Raw genomic sequence first — 12613 nt, forward strand, 5'->3', positions numbered from 1 at the left:
GAATATTTGTGCTTTGTTGTTTTACTCCCATCACTCCTAACTTAAATGACATAAATATGTATGCCCTACCACTTATTCCCATCCATCCGTTCAGCAATGATGATACATAAGCATTCGCTCTCTACTTGTCTAATAAATATATTCATAGCAAGCTCTTTTCAGAAACATTAATGATTTATGCACTTTGTCTATTCTGTGTCTATAGCTCCCACATGCTAACTACACCACCTGATTAGCATATTGCAGTTACTTCTATATTTTTGTTACTAATTGTTTTATAACAACATCAATGTTTCTTGAGAAAGGAAAAGACTTGCATTCATATATTACCTTTCAGGACCATAGTGCGTCCCAAAGGACTTTACAGCCAATGAACTATTTTTTGAAGCTTAGTGCATATTGTAATGTAGGAAATGTGAATGCTGAAGTGTGTACAGAAAGCTCCCCCAAATAGCCATGTATGATAAACAAGCCATCTGTTTTAATGCATTTGTTGCTGAGGGCACGGGTGAATTCCCCTTACAATCTTTAGAACAATGCTATAGGATCTTCCATGTCAGGGAGTAGATGAGGTTAGGTCTAATGTCGCATCCAAAGGATAGTGCACCTCTGACAGGGCAGCATTCCTTCAGGACAACACTGGATTGTCAGCCTGCATTTTGTGCAAGTCCTGTAGTGGAACCCTTGTAATTCAAAGGTGCGAATTCTACAATCTGAGTCATAGCTGGCACTCTGGTAACATGCTCAAGTAACCAAATTTCACATGTCTGCTTTAGTGGTGAATAAGGGCTGATTATTAAACCAGAAGAGGTATCTTGTAAGAGGTATAGTATCTTGTAACAGTTTCAAAATGTAAACTGTAGTGATTGTAACGAGGTCATACAAATGAGCTCCCTGATTGAGCTTGTTAAACTGCTCCAATTGTGGAGCCCTGGCTGACAGATATAAACAGGAATGTCACAGGCATCCTGACATTCAGTCTGACAACTCGCTGAAGAAACTGGACCGGTGTAAAGTACTATGCACATATAAACAAAGGGTAACTTGGTGATGGGGTACTGACCTGTGTGGAATTATTTTATAAACTTTGTAAATATTCCCTTTAGAGGGAATGTTGGCCTCTAATATTCTCCTTTGGACTTTGAACCCCACCGCAACCGTTCCAAATCCAGCCTCACATTGCAGCAGAATGTCTTGTTGTGTGATACTGTTTGTCTGTGACAGGAGGAAAGGTGCGATCAGGACCTTTGGTGGGGGGGGCGTGTGTAGTACACACGTGTGCACGTGTGCAATTATTAAAATCCGCACTGGACCACAACATGCTAGTCTCCATTTTCCAACTTTACCTGTTTGGCCAATCCTGCACACTTTAGCCAGGACTCTTTTTGGCTTCTAATCTGTAAGGATAGTACATGGACCAGGAAAGAAGGGCTACAGATAACTGGGTTTGATTTAACCTAATATAAAGTAATCTCCAAGGTATACTTTAAAGAGCTAAACCATTACAAGACAACTGAAAGCCTTGGTTTGCTGCTTTTGCAGGCCAGGGACAGTTCCAGTATTACCACTACGCCTCCGGCACCCCCACCCACTGCTGGGTCAGCGTGTGTGCAGGAAGTGTCTCCAGCTACAACTCCTGGAAGGTCAAGTTTCAGAGCTGGAGCCATGGCTGGGGACACTGTGGAGCATCCACGAGGCAGAGAGCATCGTGGATAGCACATATAGAATGGTGATCACACTGCAGGCTTAGATTCTGAAGGCAGGAAGGGAATGGGTGACCACCAGACAGAGCAAGAGATATAGGCAGGTAGCACAGGAATCTCCTGTGGCCATTCCCGTGCAAAACAGATGAACCATTTTGGATACTGTTGAGGGGAATGACCTCTCAGGGGAAAGCAGCAGCAGCTAAACTCATTGCATCAAGGTTGGTTCTGCTGCAGAGTTCCGGGTAACCAATGTGCCAGGGCAATAGTTATTGGGGACTCAATTGCGAGGAGAACAGACTGATGTTTCTGTAGCTGCAAACGAGACTCGAGGATAGTATGTTGTCTTCTTGGTGCTAGGGTCAAGGATGTCTTGGAGTGGGTACAGGACATTCTGAAGGAGAAGGGTGAACAGCCAATGGTTGTGGTACCCATCGGTACAAATGACATGGGTAAAAAATGGGATGAAATCCTGAAGGCAGGATACAGAGAGCTAGGAAGAAAGTTAAGAAATCGGGCCTTAAAGGTAGTGATTTCAGGATTTCTACTGACGCCACGTGCTATTCAGAGGAGAAATGACAGAATATACTGGATGAACATATAGCTGCAAAGATGGTGTTGGGAGAGGGTTTCAGATTCCTGGAGCATTAGGACCAGTTATGGGGTAGGTAGGACCTGCACAAATTGGACAGGTTACACCTGAGCAGGACAGGGATTGATGTTTGAGAGAAAATGTTTGCTAGCGTGATTAGGGAGGGTTTAAAGTAATATGCTAGGGGGATGGGAACCTATGTAAAGAGTCAGAAAAGAAGGCAGCAAGGACAAAAACAAAAGCTAGTAAAGGGAATAAGAAAAGTGATAGGCTGAGAAGCCAAGGACAAGATTCACACTGGGCTATTGAGAAAAGTAAGGAGGAGACAAACATTTTTAAAAGGGGAAGCTTAAAAGCTTTGTATCTTAATACGTGGCGCATCTGCAATAAAGTGGATAAAATAGTTCATCCACTTTATCGCAGATAAATTTAAACGGGTACAATATAATTGGGATTACAGAGACATGACTGCAGAGTGACCAGGGATAGGAACTAGATGTCCCCGGATGTTCAGTATTTAGGAAGGAAAGGCAAAATGGAAAAGGTGGTAGAGCGGCATTGCTGGTTAAAGAGGAAATTAACACAATAGTGAGAAAGGATGTTAGCACTGACAATATGGAGTCTGTATGGGTAGACTTGACAAATACCAAGGGGCAAAAAACATTAGTAGGTGTCATATATAGACCCCCAAACTGCAGTGGAGATGTCAATAATGGCATTAAACTGGAAATTAGAGATGGATGTGATAAGGGAACATCAATGACCATGGGTGATTTAAATCTGCAAATAGATTGGGCAAATCAAATTAGCCACAATGCCAGAGAGGAGGAGTGTATATTCCTGGAGTGTATATGGGATAGTTTTCTTGACCAATGTGTGGAAGAACAAACTAGAGAGCAGGCCATCTTAGACCGGGTGCTGTGTAATGAGAAGGGAATCATTGCCAATCTAGCTGTGCTTGGGGAAGAGCGACCATAACATGCTAGAATTTCTTATCAAGGTGGAGAGTGAGGTAGTTGACTTGGAGATTATGCTGCTGCGCTTTAATAAAGGAACCTATGAGGATATGAGGCATAAGTTGACCTTGATAGATTCGGGAGAGTTACTTAAAAGGATGACAGTTGATAGGCAATGGCAAACATTCAAGCAATGCAAGGGGGAACTGCAACAGCTGTTTATTCCTGCCTGTCACAAAAGCAAAATGGGTAAGAGAGCCAATCCAGGGCTTACAAAAAAAATAAGAGATAGTATCTGATCCAAAGAAGAAGCATACAGATTGGCCAAGAAAAATAACAGATCTGAGGATTGGGAGCAGTTTAGAATTCAGAAAAGAAGGACCAAGGGATTGATTAAGAAGGAGAAAATACAGTATGAAAGTAAACTTAAATGGACCATAAAGATTGATGCTAAGAGTTTCTATCGCTACTTGAACAGAAAGGGATTAGTAAAGACAAATGTAGGTCCCCTACAGACAGAAGCAGGGGAATATATAACAGTGGATAAAGAAATGGCTGAGGAACTGAATGCATACCTTGGTTCTGTCTTCACAAAAGAGGGCACAAATCAGATACCAGATTTGTTGGAGGATGCAATATTTAGTGAGGGAAGAACTGAGGGAGATCAATATTAGTAGAGAAATGGTGCTGGGAAAATTGTTGGAATTGAAGGCCGATTAATCCCCAGGGCCTAATAACATACATCCAAGAGTACTTAAGGAAGTAGCTCTAGAAATAGTGGCTGCATCACTGGTCATCTTCCAGGATTCTACAGACTCTGGAACAGTCCCTGCAAATTGAAGGCCACTAATATCACTCCAATATTCAAAAAGGGGGACAACAGGGAATTATAGGCCAGTGAGCCTGACATTGGTAGTGGGGAAAATTCTCGAATCCTTTGGCAAGGATTTTATCGCAGAGCAGTTAGAAAGCAGTGACAGGATCAGACAGAGTCAGCTTGGATTTATGAAGGGGAAATCATGCTTGACAAATCTATTGGATTTCTACAAAGATGTATTTCCTGGGATGGTGACGGCGAGCACGAGGGGGCATAGCTTCAAATTGAGGGGTGAAAGATATAGGACAGATCTCAGAGAGTAGTAAGGGAATGGAACGCTTTGCCTGCAACGGTAGTAGATTCGCCAACTTTAGGTACATTTAAGTCGTCATTGGACAAGCATATGGACGTACATGGAATAGTGTAGGTTAGATGGGCTTCAGACTGGTATGTCAGGTTGGCACAACATTGAGGGCCGAAGGGCCTGTACTGTGCTGTAATGTTCTATGTTCTATGTTCTATATAATTAGTAGAATTGACAAGGGAGAGCCAGTCAATTAGTATATTTGGACTTTCAGAAAGTGTTTGACGAAGTCCTACATAAGAGATTAATGTGCAAAATTAAAGTGCATGCTATTGCTGGAAGTGTATTGAGAAGGATAGGAAACTGGTTGGCAGAGAGGAAACATAGTGTAGGAACATAGAACATAGAACAATACAGCGCAGAACAGGCCCTTCGGCCCTCGATGTTGCGCTGACCTGTGAACTAATCTAAGCCCCTCCCCCTACACTATCCCATCATTATCCATATGCTTATCCAAGGACTGTTTAAATGCTCCTAATGTGGAATTCATGGGTGCTTTTCACATTGGCAGGCAGTAACTACTGGGGTGCCATTGGGATTGTTGCTCGGACGCCAGCTATTCAAAATATACATTAATGATTTGAATGAGGGAACAAAGTGTAACATCTTCACATTTGCAGATGATACCAAATTGGGTGGGAGGGTGAATTGTGACGAGGATGCAGAGATCTTTCAGCATGATCTCGACAGGTTGGGTGAGTGGGCAAATTATGGCAGATGCTGTACAATTTATATAAATGTGAGGTTATTCACTTCAGAAGCAAAACAAGAATGCAGATTGCTACTTGAATGGCTGTAAATTGGGATCGGGGACTGTGCAGTGGTACCTGGGCACCCTTGTGCACAAGTCGCTGAAGGTAAGCATGCAGGTGCAGTGGGGGTAAAGAAGGTAAATGGTATGTTGGCTTTCATTGTGAGAGGTTTCGAGTACAGGGGCAGGGATGTGTTGTCGCAGTTGTACAGGGCCTTGGTGAGACCGCACCTAAGATATTGTGTGCAGCTTTAGTTTCCTTTTCATAGAATCCCTACAGTGTGGAAACAGGTCCTTCAGCCCAACAAGTCCACACTGACCCTCAGAGCATCCCACCTAGACCTATCCTCCATCTAATCTTCACATCCTTGAACACTTAGGCCAATTTAGAATGGCCAATCCACCTATCCTGCACATCTTTGGACTGTGGGAGGAAACTAGAGTACCCGGAGGAAACCCATACAGACACAGGGATAATGTGCAAACTCCACATGTACAGTTGCCCGAGGGTGGAATCGAACCCAGGTGCTTGGCGCCTTGAGACAGTAGTGCTAACCACAGTGACACCATGCCGCCTTTTCTGAGGAAGGTTGCTCTTGCTCTCGAGGGAGTGCAGTGAAGGTTTACCAGGCTGATTCCGGGGATGGCGGGTCTGACATATAAGGAGAGATTGACCAGGTTGGAATTGTTTTCGCTAAAGTTCAGGGAGGATATCTCTTAAACACTTATAAAATTGTAACAGGACTGGACAGGGTAGATGCAGGCAGGATGTTCCCATTGGTGGGTGTGTCTAGAACCAGGGGTCACAGTATTAGGATTCGGGGTAGAGCATTTAGGACAGAGATGAGGAGACATTTCTTCACCCAAAGAGTGGTGAGCCTGTGGAATTCATTACCTCAGGAAATAGTTGATGCCAGAACATTGAATGTATTCAAGAGGCAGCTAGATATAGCACTTGGGGCGAATGGGATCAAAGGCTATGGGGAGAAAGCAGGATTAGGCTATTGGGTTGGACAATCAGCCATGATCAAGAAGAATGGCAGAGTAGGCTTGAGGGGCTGAATAGCCTCCTCCAGCTCCAATCATCTATGTTTCTATGACAGTGAGCACATTGTATCTAGAGAATCACAGCCAAACATGATGCCAACCTCACCTGTGGTCACTATGCAGTGTCCAGAGAGTTGGCGCATTACCAAATACCGAGCAAGTGTAGGATCCTAAGTTCCTCCACAATCAAAGGGCACTCACCCAAACTGCAATACTTCTCATGGTGCCCCTCTGCTGAAGTCTACTCAGTCAACAAATAATTCAAACAGAAGAGAAGGATTTTGCATTTATATAGCACCTCAGGATGTGCTTCACAGCCAACCATGAATCTTGTGAAGGGTGGGCACTGCTGCAGAGCAGGGAAGTGGGGCAGTAACTGTATGTATGATGAGATCTCACAACAGCAAGGCAATGAGAGAAGTTGAGACCTCCCCGGTTGTATGGCTCAACCAATCATTGGCTTAAGGAGCCATGGCTTTAATGGACAAACCTCACGTTACTCCAGAGAGTGTCTGCAACAGAAGGTTGGGCAACACAGGCCATAAGCTGGAGACGAGATTGCTGACAGCAGCTAATGCTAAAAATGTCTGTGCAGCTGGATACAGACATCGCTTTCAATTCTTTAACAAGAACAGATGCTTTCTGTCAAGAAGAGCAGGCAGGGCCTTGTGCAATAAAACATTAATGTTTAAGAAAGATGGTCTTATTAGAACAAGAACGAAGAACATCAGTCATGGAAGAGACAAGTTAATAATAAAGATAAGAAGAGGCCGGCCAGAATGACCAGACTATTTGCCAGTGCCTGTAAATTAGCAATGAAACCGAAGCCAGGCTCTATGGAGACAGTTAGTAATGTGTGGGATCTGGCAGCCCCATGATTTCAAATCATATCATAGTTCCAGGCTGAAGACAAGTCATAAATCATACTCGCCTTGGTCAATCTTGCATCTCACGCCAGAATATTCACAAGTATTACTTTTCTGTCGCTGTTTTTTGCCTGGGAAATATATTATTTGTAAAAATCCTGAATTTGGAAGTTGGAGATCTCACTATGGTCTCAGTGTCTTGTGAACTAGTTATCCTATGTGAAGCCACTGCACTTGTTGGCCTGTTCAACAGGCTGAGATTAATACAATGTTCACATGTACATGCTGGTGTATGTACATACATCTGTACTTTCCAAGAATGTTGATGGTGAATGGGAATGTTGACTAATTTCTTAACTGCTATCTAGCTCAAATACACTGACACCAATATTAGGGACAACCCACTAACAAAGACTAGGGAAAGATAGATTTTCATTTATTTATCATCTCCCATGACCGCAGGACACATCAATGCACCCTACAATAGTGAAGCACTTGTTGAGGTGAAATCACTGTTGTAATTTAGGAAATGCATTAGCCATTGTGCACAGCAAGCTCCCACCCATGGTTTTGTGCTAATAAACCATTTTACTGGTATTTGTTGAGGGATAAATATTGGTCATTACCTTCATATTTTCATTTCAACTAGCTAAGCTGAAAGTTTATGTGATATCTCCATGTTACTGGCATGGGTTGCCTTATAACACAAGCTTCATATTATGAGCCATGACACGTTATTATTTCTCACTTATATTGTGCCCCGTTGGCAATATAACATGAAAACACAGCATCAGAACAGCATCAACATCCGACTCTGCACCACCTCCCTAGACCCCTCCATAATTTGCAGGAGGGTAGTAATGCAGGATCAGACTTTTCATTTAATTAAGTATATACACCAAAGTTGTTTTCTTTGATCCCTGTGACAAAATCCATTTTCTAGTCACCGACTGCATCACTCTCCCTAGCAATTATCTGAGGCTAAATCTGACTGTTCAACATCTAAGTATCCTCTCTGGGACTGAAATGAGTTTCCAACCACAAACTCATCAAGACAAATTGATATTCCCCCTCCAATAATACCTATAACCAGCCAACTCCATCCTTGCCTTAACTGTGGTTGAAAACTCCCTCTATGTCTTTATAGAGCTGCATGAACACAGCAGGCCAAGCAGCAGCTGCTTGGCCTGCTGTGTTCATCCAGCTCCACATTTTGTTATCTCGGATTCTCCAGCATCCGCAGCTCCCATTATCTATGTCTTTGTAGCTCTAGATTTGGTATTCCAAGGCAATCCTGCCATCCCGCCTCAAAAACCCTCTGCAAACTTGAGGTAATCCAAAACTCCACAGTGATGAGTAGGGATGAGGCCATGGAGGACACTAACTGGTATGAACTATGCTCACTGAACTACATTGGCTCACATTTAAGCAATGCCTTAATTTTTAAAATTTCTCATCTTTGTTTTCGATACCCAGGGATGTGTCAATTTGTCCCAAGTCTCCAGGGAGTGGCTCAGTACTTTTGGGGATTTTAATGTATGTACCACTACTTGCAAGGAGACTCAGGAGTGCCAGTATTTTCAAGGAGGGATGGTGGGTTGTCTTTCACTAATCAGAATGTGCAGATAATCTCAGGAGTAAAATATTTTCGGGGGCCCCAGGAATGTATCAGTCATTACAGGGGCTTCACAGGTGAAAGACAAGCTTTGAAAAGGGTCCAGGTGTGCATAAGTATGGGCAGGAGGTCCCCATGCGTGGTTGGTAACTGTGGTTGCATGTTTACCCATGGAGGCTTCATTCATCATATGACATCAGGCTACCAATTATACCTCCCCCAATGCTCCAATCAGAAAGCCACCGGCCAATTTGAATGAGAAAAGCATCTTCATTTTCCACTTCATTGTTGTCAGTCAAACAACATTTTCCCCCACATTTCTACAACTAATAAGCAGGGCGTATTGACAGAAACTGGAAAAGACTCACACACATTTGTGAATGGCCTGATTATATTTCTTCAGGGTGTGGCTGTCTGCAATGTTCTAGAGATTAATCTTCAATGCTTGAACTAGGATCCAGACCAATACTGGAAGATTGGCATCACTTAAGTTTAGGGGGCCTGGGGATGTAAGAATGAAATCATCTCCGTCATCTGGACAGCCCTTTCATATCTTTCTCACATGCACTTAAAGGCAGGTTGAGACACCAGAAAATGTAATGAAGGTTGGTTTGAACGTAGCTAGTTTCCTAGGTTGTGGGGAACTCCCTCCCTAAGAACACTCTGAGTGTACCTATGCAGCACGCATTGCAGTGTTTCAAATAAACTGGTTAACCACCTCCTGCTCCAGAACAAATTGAAGCCCATATCCCATGAGCATATAAAAAGAATAATTTTTAAAATTTCTCATCTTTGTTTTCGATACCCAGGGATGTGTCAATTTGTCCCAAGTCTCCAGGGAGTGGCTCAGTACTTTTGGGGATTTTAATGTATGTACCACTACTTGCAAGGAGACTCAGGAGTGCCAGTATTTTCAAGGAGGGATGGTGGGTTGTCTTTCACTAATCAGAATGTGCAGATAATCTCAGGAGTAAAATATTTTCGGGGGCCCCAGGAATGTATCAGTCATTACAGGGGCTTCACAGGTGAAAGACAAGCTTTGAAAAGGGTCCAGGTGTGCATAAGTATGGGCAGGAGGTCCCCATGCGTGGTTGGTAACTGTGGTTGCATGTTTACCCATGGAGGCTTCATTCATCATATGACATCAGGCTACCAATTATACCTCCCCCAATGCTCCAATCAGAAAGCCACCGGCCAATTTGAATGAGAAAAGCATCTTCATTTTCCACTTCATTGTTGTCAGTCAAACAACATTTTCCCCCACATTTCTACAACTAATAAGCAGGGCGTATTGACAGAAACTGGAAAAGACTCACACACATTTGTGAATGGCCTGATTATATTTCTTCAGGGTGTGGCTGTCTGCAATGTTCTAGAGATTAATCTTCAATGCTTGAACTAGGATCCAGACCAATACTGGAAGATTGGCATCACTTAAGTTTAGGGGGCCTGGGGATGTAAGAATGAAATCATCTCCGTCATCTGGACAGCCCTTTCATATCTTTCTCACATGCACTTAAAGGCAGGTTGAGACACCAGAAAATGTAATGAAGGTTGGTTTGAACGTAGCTAGCTTCCTAGGTTGTGGGGAACTCCCTCCCTAAGAACACTCTGAGTGTACCTATGCAGCACGCATTGCAGTGTTTCAAATAAACTGGTTAACCACCTCCTGCTCCAGAACAAATTGAAGCCCATATCCCATGAGCATATAAAAAGAATAACACAGCAAGATGAAAGATAGAGTCAGGATCACTTACATCAACTGCTATAGTTTCTATTTGTGTAGTAATATAGAACCATACAATCTCACTTCGCTCCCCTCCCAGCACCGCTCACACTCCCTACAAATGAGTGACTTGTTAAACAGAATAAGTTCTCTGTATCATGTCTTACACCCAGAGCAGGACAACTCACTTTCCAGTCTTTGTATCAACAGTAGCTCAATGGACAGGACTCCTCTCTCTAAGTCAGCGAATTGTGTGTTCAACTCTCCCTCCGGAGTTTGAAGAGGTAATTTAGATTGACAGTTGTAAAGTAGAAGGATGTACAAATGCTGCTTTTTCAGACGTGAGGTTAAACCAAAGCCCTGCTTGCTCTCATCAGCAAAATCAAAAGATCCCACAACGTTATTTGAACAGTGGAGTATCTTTGGTATCATTCATTCATTGATCTTATTGTTGTTTGCAGTACTTTTTACAAATTGATTTGCTGACAGCAGTGACTTCACTCAGGAACAGGTTGACGTTGAGATGTATAAAGCTCTGTATCGACAAGCAGCAGCAAAGTCAGAATAGAATTGCTACTGTAGGGACTCAAGGATTGGTTGTCTGCAGTATATGTATCTCAGGGTAGAGATCAGATGATAGTGGCAGACTAAAAAAGACTTTTGTACTATGATTGTATTTCAGTCCAAACTATCTCTCAGATAGAAGGTTGAGTGAATTCGTTTATGCTGAATTACTGAGACCTAGCCAAACATCTATAATCACTGATTTATTTAATCAATTAACCTCGTTTACTAAATGTTTTAGAGGTATTAAATACAACTTCAAGGCTCAATCAAACTTCTTCAGTGTTGCTGGAATTGCAGCAATCCATGTAAGTGGTGGGTATTCCATTACATTCCTGACTTGTGCCTTGTAGATGGTGAACAGGCTTTGAGGAATCAGGATGAGAGTTATTCGCCACAATATTCCTAGCTTCTGACCTGCTCTTGTAGCCTTTGTGTTTATGTCGTGAGTCCAGATGAGTTTCTGGTCAATGGTAATCCCCAGGATGTTAATAGTGGAGGATTCAGTGATGGTAATACCATTGAATGTCAAAGGCCAGCGATTAGATTGTCTCTCATTGGTGATGTTTATTGCCCAACATTTGTGTGGAGCAAATATTAGTCTCCACTTGTCAACCCAAGCCTGGATATTGTCCAGATCTTGTTGCATTTGAACACGGCCTGCTTCAGTATCTCAGGGGTCATGAATGGGACTGAGCAGTGTGCAATTATTTGTGAGCATCCCCAATTCTGATCTTATGATGGAGGGAAGGTCATTGATGAAGCAGCTGAAGATGGTTGAGCCTAGGGCACTACCCTGAGGAACTCCTGCAGAGATGTCCTCAAGCTGAGATGACTGACCACCACCAATGATCTTCCCGTGTGCCAGTTCCACTCTAAACAGTGGAAAGTTAGCCCACCATAACCCACTGATTCCAGTTTTGCTAGGCCTCTTTGATGCCATACTTGGTCAAATGCAGCCTTAATGTCAAGAGCTGTCACTCTCACCTCATCTCTGAAATTCAGCTCTTTTGTCCACGTTTGAAACAAGGCTGTAATGAGGTCAGGAGCTGAGTGGCACTGGCATAACCCAAATTGGGTGTAATTTTAGCTAGTTCCTAGTTCTCTACAGACACACATAACAGGAAAATGAAAGTATTGTTGGGTGAGTCTCTGCCTCATTTCCTGCTGAAAATCTCATGCATGTGTTTGGAATGGGTTTACCTTTAAGTGACAATGTTACATAGAACATAGAACATAGAACATTACAGCACAGTACAGGCCCTTCGGCCCTCGATGTTGTGCCGACCTGTCATACCGATCTCAAGCCCATCTAACCTACACTATTCCATGTACGTCCATATGCTTGTCCACATGTTCTCTTAACTATCCTCCAAACATCACCTTCTGTAAGATTGAGCTGATTCAAAACTTTGCCTCATCCCAATTTAAACCAAACCCAATATATCCATCAGCTCTGTGCTCACAGACATACCTGGGCTTCTGGTCCAGTGGCACCTGATGCTCAAAATCATAATACTCGTTTTCAGAGCTCTCCATACTCCCAGCCCCCTGCACCAGCCATCTCTGTAACCTCCTTCAGATTTCCAACCCTCCAAGATACCTATGTTCC

The sequence above is a fragment of the Stegostoma tigrinum genome, chromosome 2, assembly GCF_030684315.1.
Source record: "Stegostoma tigrinum isolate sSteTig4 chromosome 2, sSteTig4.hap1, whole genome shotgun sequence".
Lineage (NCBI taxonomy): Eukaryota > Metazoa > Chordata > Chondrichthyes > Orectolobiformes > Stegostomatidae > Stegostoma > Stegostoma tigrinum.